Raw genomic sequence first — 14,970 nt, forward strand, 5'->3', positions numbered from 1 at the left:
CTCAAGTAGCCCAGGATGGCCTTCATCTTGCTGCTTAGTTGAGGCTGATGTTGAATTCCTGACCCAAATGCTGATATCACAGAGGGATGCCACCACACCCTGTTCATTTCGGTTATTTGATGTTGTGACATAAAATATGCTTACACTGTATCCCAGGAGCCTACCCCAAAATTATACCATGTTGCCCAGGCTGGCCTTGAACTCATGGCAATCCTCCTGCCTCAGCTACCCAAATTTTGGGTTTCCAGGTATGAGCCACAACGCCCAGCATAAGTAAGTAGAAGTGCATATTCTTAAAATATCTGTCTTTAAAGTCCAGTGTTGGCTGAGGCACTGTGCTGGTTAAACTGGTGGGTGAGGGCTAGTTCAGGCAGTGGGTACAGACCTTCCTGTCAGCCCTGGTGCCTGAACACATCTCATGATTATTGCCCAGATTCTCTTCCTGGCAAATGGCCACACTAAATTACCAGAACTCCAGCAGCTTCTCAGCCAGAATCTTCCTCAAAGGAGCACCTAAAAGGCTGGGCCTGGGAAGATCTCAGAGGAGACCAGATAAAGCAGTTTTATGTTTTTCTTTCATAAATAAAGATGAGGAGTTTGCCGAAGAATGGCAAACTAAGGAGCTCTAAGGAACCGGGGGAGCTGGGAGTTGCCTTCCATCTTTGGGAAGATACAAAGAAGGGAAGTGAGGTGGCTCAGCTGGTAAAGATGCCTGCCCCAGAGTTCCATGCCCAGAGCCCATGCAGTGAAGAGAACCACCTCTTGCAAGTTGTTCTCTGATGCCCACATAAGTGCCACAGTGCTTATGTGCACCTCATCCGCAAAGAAATAAATGTGGTAAAATGTTCTGAGTAAAGTTTTCAAAAAGTCAGGTCTTCATTATTGACAGTCATTCTCGAGAGCACCTTCTTCACACAGACGGGGAAACTTGCCTGTGTAGAGACAGCACAGTGCCAGAGAGCAGAATCCTGAAAATGGCTGATTTCTAGAGAAACACAAGTGACCCACGGGAGTAACATGTGTTAGGTATCGGGAGGGAGGTTTCACAGACAAAGTTTGGGGCATCATGGACAAAACCAAGGGTTAGCTTAGTGCACCTTCTACGAGCTAGGTGCGCCACGGGCAGTGAGACTCCTGATTAGGGCAGGCACACAGAGCCACCAGCTGCACAAGGTATCTAAAGACTCAGACTAAATACACTATCCCTGTGTGTGTGTGTGTGTGAGCACCCATGTATGTGCACATGGATGTATGGACTTATATTAAATATATTAATGTGTGTGTTTGTATGTGCACGCACACGTGCACATGCATGTGCATGTGTGTGTGTAAGGAAAGGGTCCAGGAAGGGACTGGTTTTTGTCTGGCAATGCCAAAAAATGACTGCAGAGATGCTGAGGCAGCAGGAACTTGAAGGCACGGGTCACGTGATACCCTGAGGAAAGAATGCTTAAGAACTCAGCAACTTTTCTCTTCTCCTCTCTAGTTCAGGGCCTAAGAGCAGAGAATGGTCAGCCTGGATCTCCTACATTAGTTAACACCATCAAGACAAACTCCGCACATGCTCACAGGTGGACCTGACCAGACACCCCCTCATTAAGGCTCTCTTCCCAGGTCTACTGGCTAGTTTGATGTCAACTTGATGCAAACCGGAGTCATCTGAAAGGAGGGAGCCTCAGTTGAGAAAATGCCTCCATAAGATCCAGCTGTAGGATATTTCTTAATTAGTGATTGATGGGGAGGGACCGGCATGTTGTGAATGATGTCATTCCAGGACCGGTGGTCCTATGATGTGTAAAAACGCAAACTGAGCAAGGCAATAAGCAGCATTCCTCGGCCTCTGCATCAGCTCCTGCTCCAGACCTGTTTGAGTTCCTGGCCTGCCTTCCTTCAGTGATGGACTACAGTGTGGAAGTGTGGGCCAAGCAAACGCTTTCTTCCCCAGCTTGCTGTGGTCATGGTGTTCTCTTGCAGCAACAGAAACCCTAACAAGGACACCACGAGACTCTAGATTGTGTCAAGTTAACAATTAAAAGGGAGCATCACACGCATGTTTAGCAGAGGCGGATCGGGCTTCCGATTGGTCTTCCCTCTTTCTCTTTGGAAGCCAGAGGCTCTCCAAGTTTTCCATGAACTGAGGCTGCCTGAGTCACGATGTGTGCAAAACCCTAGTCATCGGCCAGGTGCTGAAGTCCCCAAATCACCAGAGGACAATTTCACAACCGTTCTGGAAAGAGAACGGAATGCAATTGTTCCGTCCTGGCCTTCATCTCATCTCTTTAAGAAAACAATTGCAGTGACACCCTCCTCCACTGAATGCTTCTGATAAGAGACCACGCCCTTCTGTTCCCACACTCCAGAGGTGTCTCTACATGATTGAAATTTGTTTCCAGAAAAAGGTAGTTTTTCTTTTATGTTTGCTGAGTGTGTTTAGAGCCGTGAGTTTGGCACTCCTACAAGTATTGGGAGGCCCCTCCGCAGGCTACCATTAGGCCCTACATGCCAAGAGCAGCAAGACCAAAAAAGTGAACTTGGGGTGGGGGCTTTGGCTAGGAACATCTACTTAGAGGTAGAGTTTTGCTTACTCAGCATACGCAGAGCCCTGGGTTCAAGCCCCAGCACCACCCAAACCAAAGGAAGACAGGGATGCTAGGGCTCAGTGTGGGTAAGCAGAGTACTTGCCTAGTATCCTTGAAGCCATTAGGAAACCATCTCTGAGCACTTTAGAAGGAAGGACCTAAGGATAAAGAACACCAGATATGTCCGTGCGTTTCTTAAATACCAGAGGGGGAATCATAGGAGGCCAACTGTGCCAATGGTAGTGACCCTGGTCCCAAAGCACAGCAGATAAGAAGAGGAGAATTGAAGCTTAGGTCAGAGGTGCTTTCTGCAGGGGGGAAGTTCACCTTGCTTCTAGTGGTTTCTAGGGGTGGGGACTGCCTTCGAACTGGCCAGTGGACGTTCTGGGCAATGGGAACAGGGCAAAGGTGATGTTTGCCACTTGGAAAGCTGGTCTCTGAAATCTGCCTGTGTGGGATGTCCCTGTCACTGCTTTCCTACTTGCTATTCTAGCTGGACCACGAGCAGACTGGAACTCCAGAAGACAGGGCTGTCCCAGGAGGGAAGGAGCCTGGATCTTTAAGTGATTACACAGAGTAAAGCCTCCTTGATTTTCTAATCTCACAGGACAATGGCCCAAGCAGGAACTACCCTCTGTTCTGTTCTGCCACAAAGAGTTGGGAGTTCTTGGTTTCGGCAGCTAGCCGACTCTGCAGTAATAATCTGGAAACCTCACAGCTGTTGCTTACATTAGGTAAAAAGTGGATGAGACTTTGAAAAGTCACAAAAACCACCTCGCTGTTTTGTTTTGTGATGGTGTTCTTGATCCCGTTCCACCAGCTCTCCAAATCTCACTCGGAAAACCATTTCTTTGAATTAAGAACTTGCAACAGGGCATTGGAGGGATGGCTCGGTGGTTAAAAGGCACTGGCTGCTCTTGCAGAGGCCCCAAGCTTGGCTCCCAGCACCCACACTGGTCAGACCAGAACCTTCTGTAACTCCAGTTCCAAGAGCTCCAACTCCCACTTCTGGCCTCCTCAGATACCACATGTGCCTACACACAGAAAGACAGCCACATATACATGTATGAAAAATAAAAATAGACCTTTAAAAAAACCAACAACTTGCAACTGAGTAATGGGCCTCATACCTGTAACCCCTGCATGTGGGGTGCATGCATGGGAGGGGCTCTGCAAGTTTGAGGCAAGCCAGGTATTTGCAGTGAGTCCCAGGCAGGCCACCCAGGGCCAACCAGCGAGATCCCATCAGAAAACAAAACCGACAAGAACAGCAACCAAGCTCTTACTGCTGGGAAGCCTCAGGTGAGGTAAATTATGCAGGACAGAGGAGAGACTGAGGCCTCGTGGGTTAGCCTCCAGCTACAATATTCGCTATGCATCTGCCCTAACCATGGCTTCAGTAAAGCTGAAGAACTGTAGCCTCTGGTGGGGCTAAGGGAACACAGACTGATGAGTGTGGGGAGGGGCGGGCACTGAGGGCAGCCTCCAGTGACACTCTGGAGAGCCCCAGTCCTGACTAAAGGGTACCAGGGAGGGAACAGCGAAGCTGCGAACTCTGAGGAGGGAAGACAAGCTCTAAAACCTTCCCCCATCAGCTCTTATTGGAAGGCCATTCATGACGGCCGCCACCCTCCCTCCTCTGTACAACGGGAGGCTTATGCCCCCTCCCTTCACGGTTGTGAGCAGGCTGTAAGAAAGCTGAGCAGAGAATCCCATAGGGCGATTGAGGATGTGCAGTTCATTCCCTGGGGAGAACACGAGGGCTATGGTTTGCACAGGGTTTCTGTGTGTCCCCCAGGGTTCAGGTGGAAATGTAGTTATTATCTGGGAGGATTAAGAGGTTAGACACTTAATCAGATTACAGTGTTCAGGGGCTGGCGGTGAAGCCTGGGTGATGTCATCAGAACAGTGTCCCCACAATTCAGTGCCGGAGGCTACACGAGCAGCTGATGAGGCCAGCAGATGCACCTGCTCGTGGGGTACCCTGTGAACCCTCAAGGTTCCTCCGGCAAGGAGAGCAGCACCAGGTGTTAACCTTTGACCTTGAGCAGGAACTATGAGCCATCTGAAACTTTTTCCTGTATAAGGTGACCCACCTTGAGGTGTTTTGGTTACAGTATTGAAAAATGAGCAAGTAAGATAAAGACAGAAAAACAAAAAAAGAGATTTGCCCAAAGAGAGAAAGATCAGCCAACACCCCAAATGTGCTGCTTTCAGGCTTAGTGTGAATTCAGGACTGTAGCATCTTGGGAAAGAGGAGACGAGGAGAGGCTCAGCGTCACGAGAGAATGATGTCAGGAGTCACTTGACTCCAGTTCTAGGATGCTGAGAAGGCATGCACACATGCACACACACACAGAGAGAAAGATATACATGAACACACATGCACATATGAGAGAGAGCTAGAAGGACACATACAGAGAGAGAGAGAGAGAGAGAGAGAGAGAGAGAGAGAGATTAGCTTTTCAAATGCCTGATGTCCAGTTCCCAGGCACTATTCATCAACACAACTATTCCTCTTGACAGTAAAACTGCTTGGCTGTCTTAAAGCCAAACAATCCTATTGCCAAAGGCATAAAACATAAACTTTCCCCATATGCCGTTCAATAGCACTCAATATCCAAGTATTCCCAAATGTCTCAATATGGAAAAAATAATCCTAACAATTATGGTCTTCCATGTGATGGGCACTCTCAGTTCTGCGGCTTTTCTGCCTTAGGCTATGCGTGTTTCACATTGCGGGGGGGGGGGGGGGGGGGTCGCACCGCCACATGCTGACTTCCCACCCGGAGCCCCTCACACCCTTCCCCAGACCTCGAGCTCTCCTCCTTCCAGCCTTTTCCTCTCGTGTCTCTCTGTGTACTGACCCGCTGACTTCTCCCTATATAGTCACATATGGCTAAAGTACATGTTTTCTTCATGGGTATCCACACACACAATTATGCATCTGATGTGGGATGTCCCTCTGTATGCTGTGAACGTGTTCTATTGCCATTGGTTAATAAAGAAGCTGCTTTTGGCCAATGGCTTAACAGAGTAAAGCCAGACGGAAAATCCGAACAGAGATGGAGAAAGGGAGTGGGTGGAGTCGAGAAGACACCATGTAGCTGTCGAAGGAGATAGACATCTGGAACCTTACGTGTAAACCACGAGCCTCATGGTAAAATACAAAATAATAGGAATGGGTTATAATACAGTTTCTGTGTGATTATTCATGTCTGGGCATCTGGGAAATGAGCGAGTGGCCTCCGTCTGCAGGCGTCACTGAGAGAAGGCTCATCTGTTATGAGCATGCGCTGCTCATGTAGAGGATTCGAGGTCAGTTCTCAGCACCTGTGTAGGGTGGCTCAAAACCTGTGACTCCAGCTCCAGGGGCTCTGATACCCTCCTTGAACTCCTCAGGATCCTACACTAGATGTACACATACCCACCCTACCACCCACATATACACAATCTATAAACATTTTTAAGTAAACCCTCTCCAAACATAGGAATACATCCTGAGAATTATGTCATTTGGTAATTCTGGAGTGATACAAACATCACAGAGTATACTCACACACACCTAGCTATGACACACCTAGCTATGTTATAATGTTACAGGACCACTGTCATATCTGCAGGCCATTGTTGACAGATGTCACTGTGCAAAATATGGCTGTGTTCATCTGTGTGGAGTTTAGATGCTTATGTTGGTACCACCCCAACTCTGCCTTAAGTACTACGGGAGACACATGGCCAGTTTTTTTCTTTTTTTTTTAAGATTTATTTATTTATTATGTATACAACATTCCTTCCTTGTATGCTTGCATGCCAGAAGAGGGCACCTGATCTCATTATAGATGGCCATGAGACACCATGTGGTTGCTGGGAATTGAACTCAGGACCTCTGGAAGAGCAGTCAGTGCTCTTAACCTCTGAGCCATCTCTCCAGCTCCCAGTTTTTTTCTTTAAAATGCTTTGTTTTTATCTATGGCTGTGTCTCTAGTACCTAGAAGTGTGTGTGTGTGTCTGTCTGTCTGTCTGTCTGTCTGTCTGAGAGCTGAGTGAGCAGCAGGCTGTGAGTCCTCGTGAGCCCTCAGGACTTGCAGATTTTCTCTACAACATGCTGCACATACGTGTGCTAATACACAGGAGGATGGTTCCCAAAAGGCCTGTAGATACCAAAGTCCTCAGACCTCAGGTTCGTTATACAGAACCACAGGAAACCATGGAAAGATGGGAAGACTGGCCAGGGCCTCTGGGTGAGTTTAAAGCCTATGAGTTAGATAGTGCATAGCAAAACCCTGTCTCCAAAACCAAACCAAAAACCAAAAGCATAGAATATCTTCGTGTAAACCACGCAGTGTACCGGCCTTTATGTGAATCCATCTCTTGATCACTTGGGACACCAACTAGAGTACATAAGAAAATACTTTATATGTGGTGTTTATACTGCATGATTTAGGTGGTGCTGAACCAAAAAGTCTGTACATGCTCAGTGCGCGCACGTGTGCTGCTGTTTTGTTTCGGCTTTGGTTTTAGTCCCATCAGCCTGGTGTTAGTTTAACCCACAGATGCAGGAGCCATGACTATAGAGGAAAGGCTTTGAGCTGCAGGGGAAGAGGATATGAATCAATCAATTAAATTATTGCCCCAAATAATTACTCTGCATGTGCTCTGTGACCATCTTTAGATTACACTCACTATTTGATTCCACAGACCCTCTGTGCTGCTCCCACCAAAGGTTTCAGTCCCTGTAAAATGAACACTTTGTTTTGTGACCAGGTACCAACCCCAGAAAGTTATTCAGTGAGCACCATCTGGGTTAGATTAGTTTAAAAGAAACTGGATCAATCCCCCACACTCCCCCCAGCATCTAAACAAAACACTTCTTTTCTTCGGGATGCAGAATAATCCCCACACTACAGAGCCGCTTGGCGGGGAAGCCAGGTTTGCACTGCACTTGATAACTTAATGCAACTTTTACCAGCACTTAAAACTCAGATATGAAATCTACCCTTGATCATTTTCTGCTCGGAATCGGCCAAATCGGCCTTGCTCTCCCCGTGTTCAACAAAAGGCTCTCAGAAACTATGCTCAGGGCCACGAACCAATCAGCAAGGCCCGCAGGGCCTAATACCTAGACATGGGGCAGGAAGGTGCCGTCTCCCCTCCCACCCCCTAAACAGCTCTCAGTCCTGTTGCCGCTTCTCCCTTCTGCCCACCCTCAGACGGGCAAGACGATCAAGGCAGAAAATAAGACTTAAGGGCATGCATTTTGTGCTTCATTCGGTTAATTGGAAAATTATATAGTAATCTCACTTCTCACATAAATGAAAGCGTTTGTTTTTTTTTTTCTTTTTGCACTTTGTGGGTGATGACGTTTAGACCAGAGCCTTAATAACCTCGAAGGGCTGTTTGGAAGATAAAAGTGAAAGGGTGCGGGAGGTGGGGCAGTGGTGCCCCTTGACCAGACACGGCTTGTTCCTAAACAGATCACAAAACCACCGTGCTGGGGTTCCTCAGGCTTGAACCTGATCTAAGCAGTGGCATCCAGATCTCAGGACAACTTAGCTGGCTGGCTGTGTCTGGCACAGCCTCCAGCTGGGCTCAATGAAGGATTTGGGCAGACCATCCAGCCTTCGGTTCTTTGGTTTCATCTAAGAACCTGGGTAACCTACCGCATTCCCCCCATTCTCCCCACCCTTGTATTTCATAGGCACGGGGAGGCTGGATGGGTAGTCAGCAAATGAAAAGAAATACGGGCGCCTGCACAGTAATTAGGCCGGGCTGGCCTCGAGCTCTGTAGTCACCCTTAATTGATTCCCTGGCACACACACCAGAGCTTGCTTTCACCTCCTCCTCGGGCAGCCGACTCTGAGGCAGGGAGTGGCCCTGGAACCCTGCACTTCCTTCATCTTGCTGGGAGCCCAGCTCCCCTGCCCACCCTCATCTACGTTTACTGTTCTCCACCTGTTGTCTCGCTTTGTGACTGCTGAGTGACCCACGCCTCTGCCCCCTGCTCTGACTGCTCTGTCCACCACCATCCGGGGAATTTGTTTTCCAGCCTTGGGCACCCTCTGCATACACAGCACACCAGATCCTATTTGCTAACGTATATCCAAGTGAGCACCACGTTTGTGGATTTGGCATCTGTAAACTTGCCCACTTGCTGAACTCTTCCCGGGGGTTTTCAGGATAGAGGAAGAGAGGCGAGAACTTGGAACTTTCTGCTGCACACCTCCCAAACAACGCCAACAAGGCGACACTGCCTTCATAGCAGCCAAACAAGAATGGTGCGACCAACAGAGACTTTGGGTTCAAGAAGCCTCCTTTAGACGAGGCTTCAGATGAGTTCTGGCTTCTGGTCCAGCCTCCTCCCAGGCTGAAAGGGCTTCTCACTTAGGCCCAGGAGGAGGATTTCTGAATAGGAATCACCAGTCACCTCTCACTACCCTGACAATGGTTGTGGCAATGGCTCGCTCAGAGTTACCTCCAATGTTCAGCAGAGGAAGAGAGGTGGATGGCGGAGTAGGAGCCGTGCACAAGTCAATCAAGCGGAAGAGAAACTTCCTGGAAGACTGGAGAGATAGCCTGGTGGGTAAAGTGCTTGTCTCACAGACACAAGTGCTTGAGTGTGAGCCCCAGAATCCACATAAAGAAACTAGGCATGGCAGTATGCACCTGTATTCCCAGCTCTGGGGAGCCAGAGACAGGTGCATCTCTGGGGCGCTCTGCCCAGCCAGCCTAGGCTACTTGGTAAGCTCCCAGAAGAGGAGGGTGGATTTCTGTAGGTTCAAGGCCAGCCTGGTCTACATAGTGAAACTGTGTGTGTGTGTGTGTGTGTGTGTGTGTGTGTGTGTGTGTGTGTGTTGTGGGTAAATTATAAAAATGTTTATAAAAGACAAAATAAAGATAGTCTATTTTCTCTGGTTTATGAATGTGGAGTTTACGTTTTAATTTTGCACTGTGTCCTACAAGTTACACAGCTGATCCTGAGTATAAAGATGGCAATTTAGCCCTAGAATCAGGAGGGGATGGTGGGGACTTGAGCATAAGAGAGAGTAAAAGCTTCAGGCAGAACGGCTGCTGGTTTGCTGGGAAAGCCTGTACACAAAGACCAAGCTCTGCCATTCTTTCCTGCCTAGGCTGAGCCTGTAGGATGTTCCACGGGGTCCGAGATCACAAGCTCTGAGACAGATGGTGAAGCAGGGGCTCACAGGTCACCAGTATGTTAGTGATGACTGAGTCACTGGCAGTAGCGACTACGGGGACGCGGGTAGGGGCACTTATGAAGGCAAACGTGTAAGAGACAGGACAGTAAAGAAGGAAGTGTAGGGGGCAGGGGTGACAGCAGGAATGTGAAGGAACAGGATGACTGCAGAGGCAGGAAAGGGAGGACCACCGAGCTGACCAGAATGTGGCTTTATTAGCCCATGTGAGCTCCAACAAATTGGTCAAGCTTCCCACCACAGATGTCAGTTGTCAAATAAAGTCAATGTGTATCTTAGCGGGTCATGGAGATCAAATGAGCAGTTATGTGTGAAGTGGTCAGACCTCTGCAGCATTAAATCCCCTCAGCTACTGTAAATGGGTACCAGAAACAGGGTGGCTTAGAACATTAGGAACCAATTCTCTCTCACTGCTAAAGACCAGAAGTCCAAGATGGTAATTTGGAGCCTCACTTCTTTTGAAGACTCTAGGGAAGGGTTGGTGTGGATGTTCTGGGGTCCCACCTTCTGGAAGGGCCTTGTTTCCTTGGTAGTATAATTCCAAACTTCCCATGGCGTCTTCCCATGTGCACGTGTGTCTATGTCCAAGTCTCCCTTGCATGAGGGCATCAGTCAGGGAGAAAGGCCCACCCCAATGACCTCATGCTTACTTGGTCACCTTTGCCAAGGCTCCCTTTCCAAATAAGGCTGCATTCTGCTGTCCTGAGGCTCAGGAGCCCATGGCTCTTTGTAGAGATACAAGCCAATGCCTAACAGCCGCCCTGCCTGCCTCTGCTCTGTGGAAAGGTTCACCTTTGTTGTTGTTACCCCCATTGCTCAGTTGCTCTCTTCACAGGTATGTGGGAGAGCCCAAGGCTAGGAGCCTCGGTCTGTGTTGTGGTCACAATCTCCACAACAACCAGTGTTTTCCCAGCAGCACTTGAGACCCAGGTGAAAGTAAACAGGCGAAGTAAGAAGAGGGAACAAGGAAAGCGGAACAACACATTCCGATAAGCCGCTAAAGACAACCACAGCAACATGTAGAGAAGGAAATTTCTCACGGCCTGTCCTCCGCTGCCTCTCAGGGGCCAGCAGGAGACCTGAGATGCCAAGTGTGCAGAATTGAACACCCCCATCATCCTGTGCCAATACATGGCTACACAGAGACAGAAAGCCAAGTGTGATCAGTTACTAATCAAAGTCAGTTTAAATGGTGTGGGTGATCTTCTTCATCTCCTGTTGGCAAGTTCAAGGGCTCTGGGAAGCCATGAACTTGTATTTACCCTGGGGCTGAGCAATAAGTGGTAACAAGCCAATTTACCAGACATGCCCAGTTGGACATCACCTTAACAGAAATCTTCCCTGGGGCTAAACTGGAAGCCATTATTCCCAGAGATTAAGAGGGGTGGGGCTGTGAGGTAAACCAGAGCTTAGAACGAGGGAGCTGCTGTGTTCTAATGGGGCACTGAAGACATTTAGAGTGAGCATTGAGGGGCTGGCTGATGGTGAAGGGCTTGCCACTCAAGTCCGAGGACCTAAGTTTGTTCTCCGGAACCCACACAAAACTCTGGGGGAGAAGCCAGGCAGGTGGCCTGGGGTGTGGTTCCATCTGTCACTGGGAAGGCAGAGGCAGACAACTCTGTGGCAAGACATCCTAAAACCAAACTGGTCCCAGTGAAAGAAATTGTCTCTAAAAACAAGATGGCTGACTCCTGAGGAGCAGCACTCAAAGCTGACCTGTGGCTGCCACATACGAACACATGCGTAAGGACGAAATTAAGTAATAAATGAATTAATTAAAATAAGCAGTGAACTCTGTGGGTACAGTACCACCCTCAGTGGAGCCACAGAAAATCAAAAGCTCACTCCTTTGTCCCCACTCCCTCAGCCCCAAAGCCTCAGGTTCTGGAACTTTCTTCATGTCTTGTCTTCTTTAATGATTGCCTATTCTAAATCAAGACTGTTCCAGGCTAAGTGAGAATCAGTTCATCTGAGGGAAATGCTGGAGGTTCTTCTTGGACCTACAAGACACCTGCTCCCAACCCTGAACAAACACTATTCCCTCCAGGGTATAGGTGAATCAACAGCTGCCAGCACAGGACTCTAGGAGACAGTGCAAATGCCAGGGTGTTGAATGATAAAGACTATTCTTGCTTAAAATAAGACTAAAGAGATGTGAGAACTGGGACCAGGGAGATGGCTCAATGCTGGAAAAGTATGAAGACTACAGTTTGGATCCCCAGAAGTCATGTGAAAAGCCAGAGTGGTGCACATGCCTGGAAACGGTCATATGGTGAGCGCTGCTATAGTGCAGGGTAAGTAACCCCAGGGTCCTGTGGTGAACGCTGCTATAGTGTAGGGTAAGTAACCCCGGGGTCCTGTGGTGAGCTCTCCTATAGTATAGGGTAATCCTGGGGTCCTGTGGTGAGCTCTTCTAAAGTATAGGGTAACCCCGGGGTTCTGGGTTGCTGTGGTGAGCTCTCATATAGTATAGGGTAATCCCGCAGTCCTGTGGTGATCAATCCTATAGTATAGGGTAACCCTGGGGTCCTGTGGTGAGCAGTCCTATAGTATAAGGTAATCCTGCAGTCCTGTGGTGAGCAGTCCTATAGTATAGGGTACCCCACACTCTTGTGGTGAGCACTCCTATAGTACAGAGTAACCCCACAGTCTTGTGGTGAGCAGTCCTATAGTATAGGGTAACCCCACGGTCCTGTGGTGAGCGGTCCTATAGTATAGAGTACCCCACAGTCTTGTGGTGAGCGCTCCTATAGTACAGAGTAACCCCGCAGTCTTGTGGTGAGCAGTCCTATAGTACACACATAAGAATTCTTATGCTCTTGGGCTAACTATCCTGGTGTACAGAGCCACAAACAGCTAGAGAGACCCTTGTGGGCCGCAAGGACTACCATTGAGGTTACCCTCTGACCTTCACTTATGAACCCCATGAACAGGCATGCTACATGAACAGGTGCACGATTCATGTTGAAATGATGATATCTTATGTAATGACATTTACTATGGATGTTCACTTTACTTCCTTATTTTGCATTCCCTAAAGTGATTGTTATAACATTTAATTTTCCATATGCAGGTTGCAGTATATCTCTGTTGGTCAGCTCCATTCTAATGTGTGACTTCTTTGGTGGTAGTTTGATTAAGGTCCAGCTTTAATATTAATTTTCCATATGCAGGTTGCAGTGTATCTCTGTTGGTGAACTCCATTCTAATGTGTGATTTCCTTAGTGATAGTTTGATTAAGGTCCAGCTTTAATAAAGGACTTAGCTGGTGATGACTGTTCTGTGGAATTCCCCTGTGGTTCCCCTCTCTAACTATGGCAAATTCTCTCTTGCTCACAGTCCAGTGAGGTGCAGATAGTGTCAGACAGTGCTCATTTCTCACCACTTGCCTGAAGAATAATAATAATAATGACAATTATTCTAATGTGCAACCTACCTTCTGCACTGCAATTTCACCCCAGTCTCACAAACACTTAACATTCTTTAAAGCAAAGCTCCCAATTAGGACATCAGTCTGCCTAAGCCCTACCTAATAATTTACCTTCTCATAGAAAGAGAATACGTGGGTACAGACTGGGCTTTCTTTCATCAGGTTCTTTGGCAGTAATAAGCCACATTCCAGAAAGTTCCACAAGGTTCAGGGAAAGCTGCGGGGTGACTCGTAGAGCATCACTGAACATATCTTCTAGAGATACAGTTTTCTTGCTCATCTTTATCTGCTCACATGGCAGTAACAAACTGGGATATTTCTTTTGTTCAGGTCTGTCTTGCAGCAAAGGACATGGGCCAGGAGGGTTGAGTGTGTGTCTGCTTCCAGAAACTCATCTTGCCTATGGTCTTGCTTTATATGAAAATCAGTCCAGAGCAATCCTTGTTATTGATATGGAATGTCCTTCTGTATATGTGTGGCCTTTATTGGTCAATGAATAAAGCTGTTTCAGCCAATAGCTTAGGCATGTTGCTAGTTAGCTCTTCTATCTTAAATTAACCCATTTCTAGTAATCTGTGTATCACCACGAGACTGTGGCCTACTGGTAAGGTTCTGGCATCTGTCTCTTTTGGCAGCTACATGGCATCTCCTTGACTCTGCCAACTCTCTCTACACATCTCTGTTCAGATTTTCTGCCTAGCTTTACTCTGCTAAGCCATTGGCCGAAACAGTTTTATCCATCAACCAATAAAAGCAACGCATATACAGGACATCCCACATCATGTTATATCATGGGTTCTCCATATTGCACCATGTTACATTTCCTATTGTAGAAACAAAACAAAAACCTTCTTCAGAACTGTAAGGAACTTTCTGGAAGACAGAAAGAAGGACATCCAAGTTGTTTTGCTAGGGATATGTGGTACTAGACAGAGAACCCAAATGAGAAGACAGTCGCCCCCATCATGAGGACAGATTGTTGGTCGCACTGTGACAAGATTCCCCAGCCAGAGTGTCACCAGTTCTTCACGGCTCAGAAGGACCCAGAGGTTGAGTGTGATGTTCCATTCTTTGTATGTAACTGTTAACAGCAGGAAAAGACAGAATGGAGGGAGGCCTCATATGAACTCAAGAAATGTATCTATGTTGTAAAACAATCTCCATTCACTACTCAAATCCAGGGAAGAAAAGGAAGGAAGAGTATGTTTAGCACCCAGGTTTCCTCGCTCATTTTTAGGACAGCTATATCCAGGAGTAAGCATTAAATTTACAGGTGTCAGGGCAGCTCAGGAAAGTCTCTGGGCCTGCCTTCTCAAACGGCATTGGGGGGAAACAGTGCACAAGACCCAGCTCTGGAAATGTGTGCAGCTGGCCTCTGTAACCATGGATCCCACACCCATGGGCTCAACCAACCGTGCACTGAACACACTCAGGGGAAAGCAGTGTCTGTGCTGAATATTAAGACTAATTTTCTTACCATCAGCTCCCAAATAATTAAGTATGTCAGCTATTTGCATAGTGCTCCATATTGTTATGTAATCTAGAAATCAGACACGGGAGGATGTACCCAGGCTACATGCTAAGCCTGTGGCACATTACAGAAGGAACGTGAGAGCCCTCCGAGTTGGAGGTCTGAGAAGCTATGTATACAAAATACATACTGGATAGTCCTCAAATATGTTTTTGTTTTTCTTCAGTGAACCACTCTCATCTAAAAGACAACCCAATCTTTACCTAAGGACAGGAT

General features: G+C 47.6%; 1 protein-coding gene across 7 annotated transcripts in view; it reads right to left on the reverse strand.

Annotated features, from left to right (window-relative positions):
- Positions 1-14,970, reverse strand: part of Eva1c (eva-1 homolog C) — a 77,569-nt gene that overhangs the window by 49,581 nt on the left and 13,018 nt on the right. The gene's annotated exons all lie outside the window — the stretch shown is intronic.

This window comes from Myodes glareolus, chromosome 2 (assembly GCF_982192425.1).
Source record: "Myodes glareolus chromosome 2, mMyoGla1.1, whole genome shotgun sequence".
Lineage (NCBI taxonomy): Eukaryota > Metazoa > Chordata > Mammalia > Rodentia > Cricetidae > Myodes > Myodes glareolus.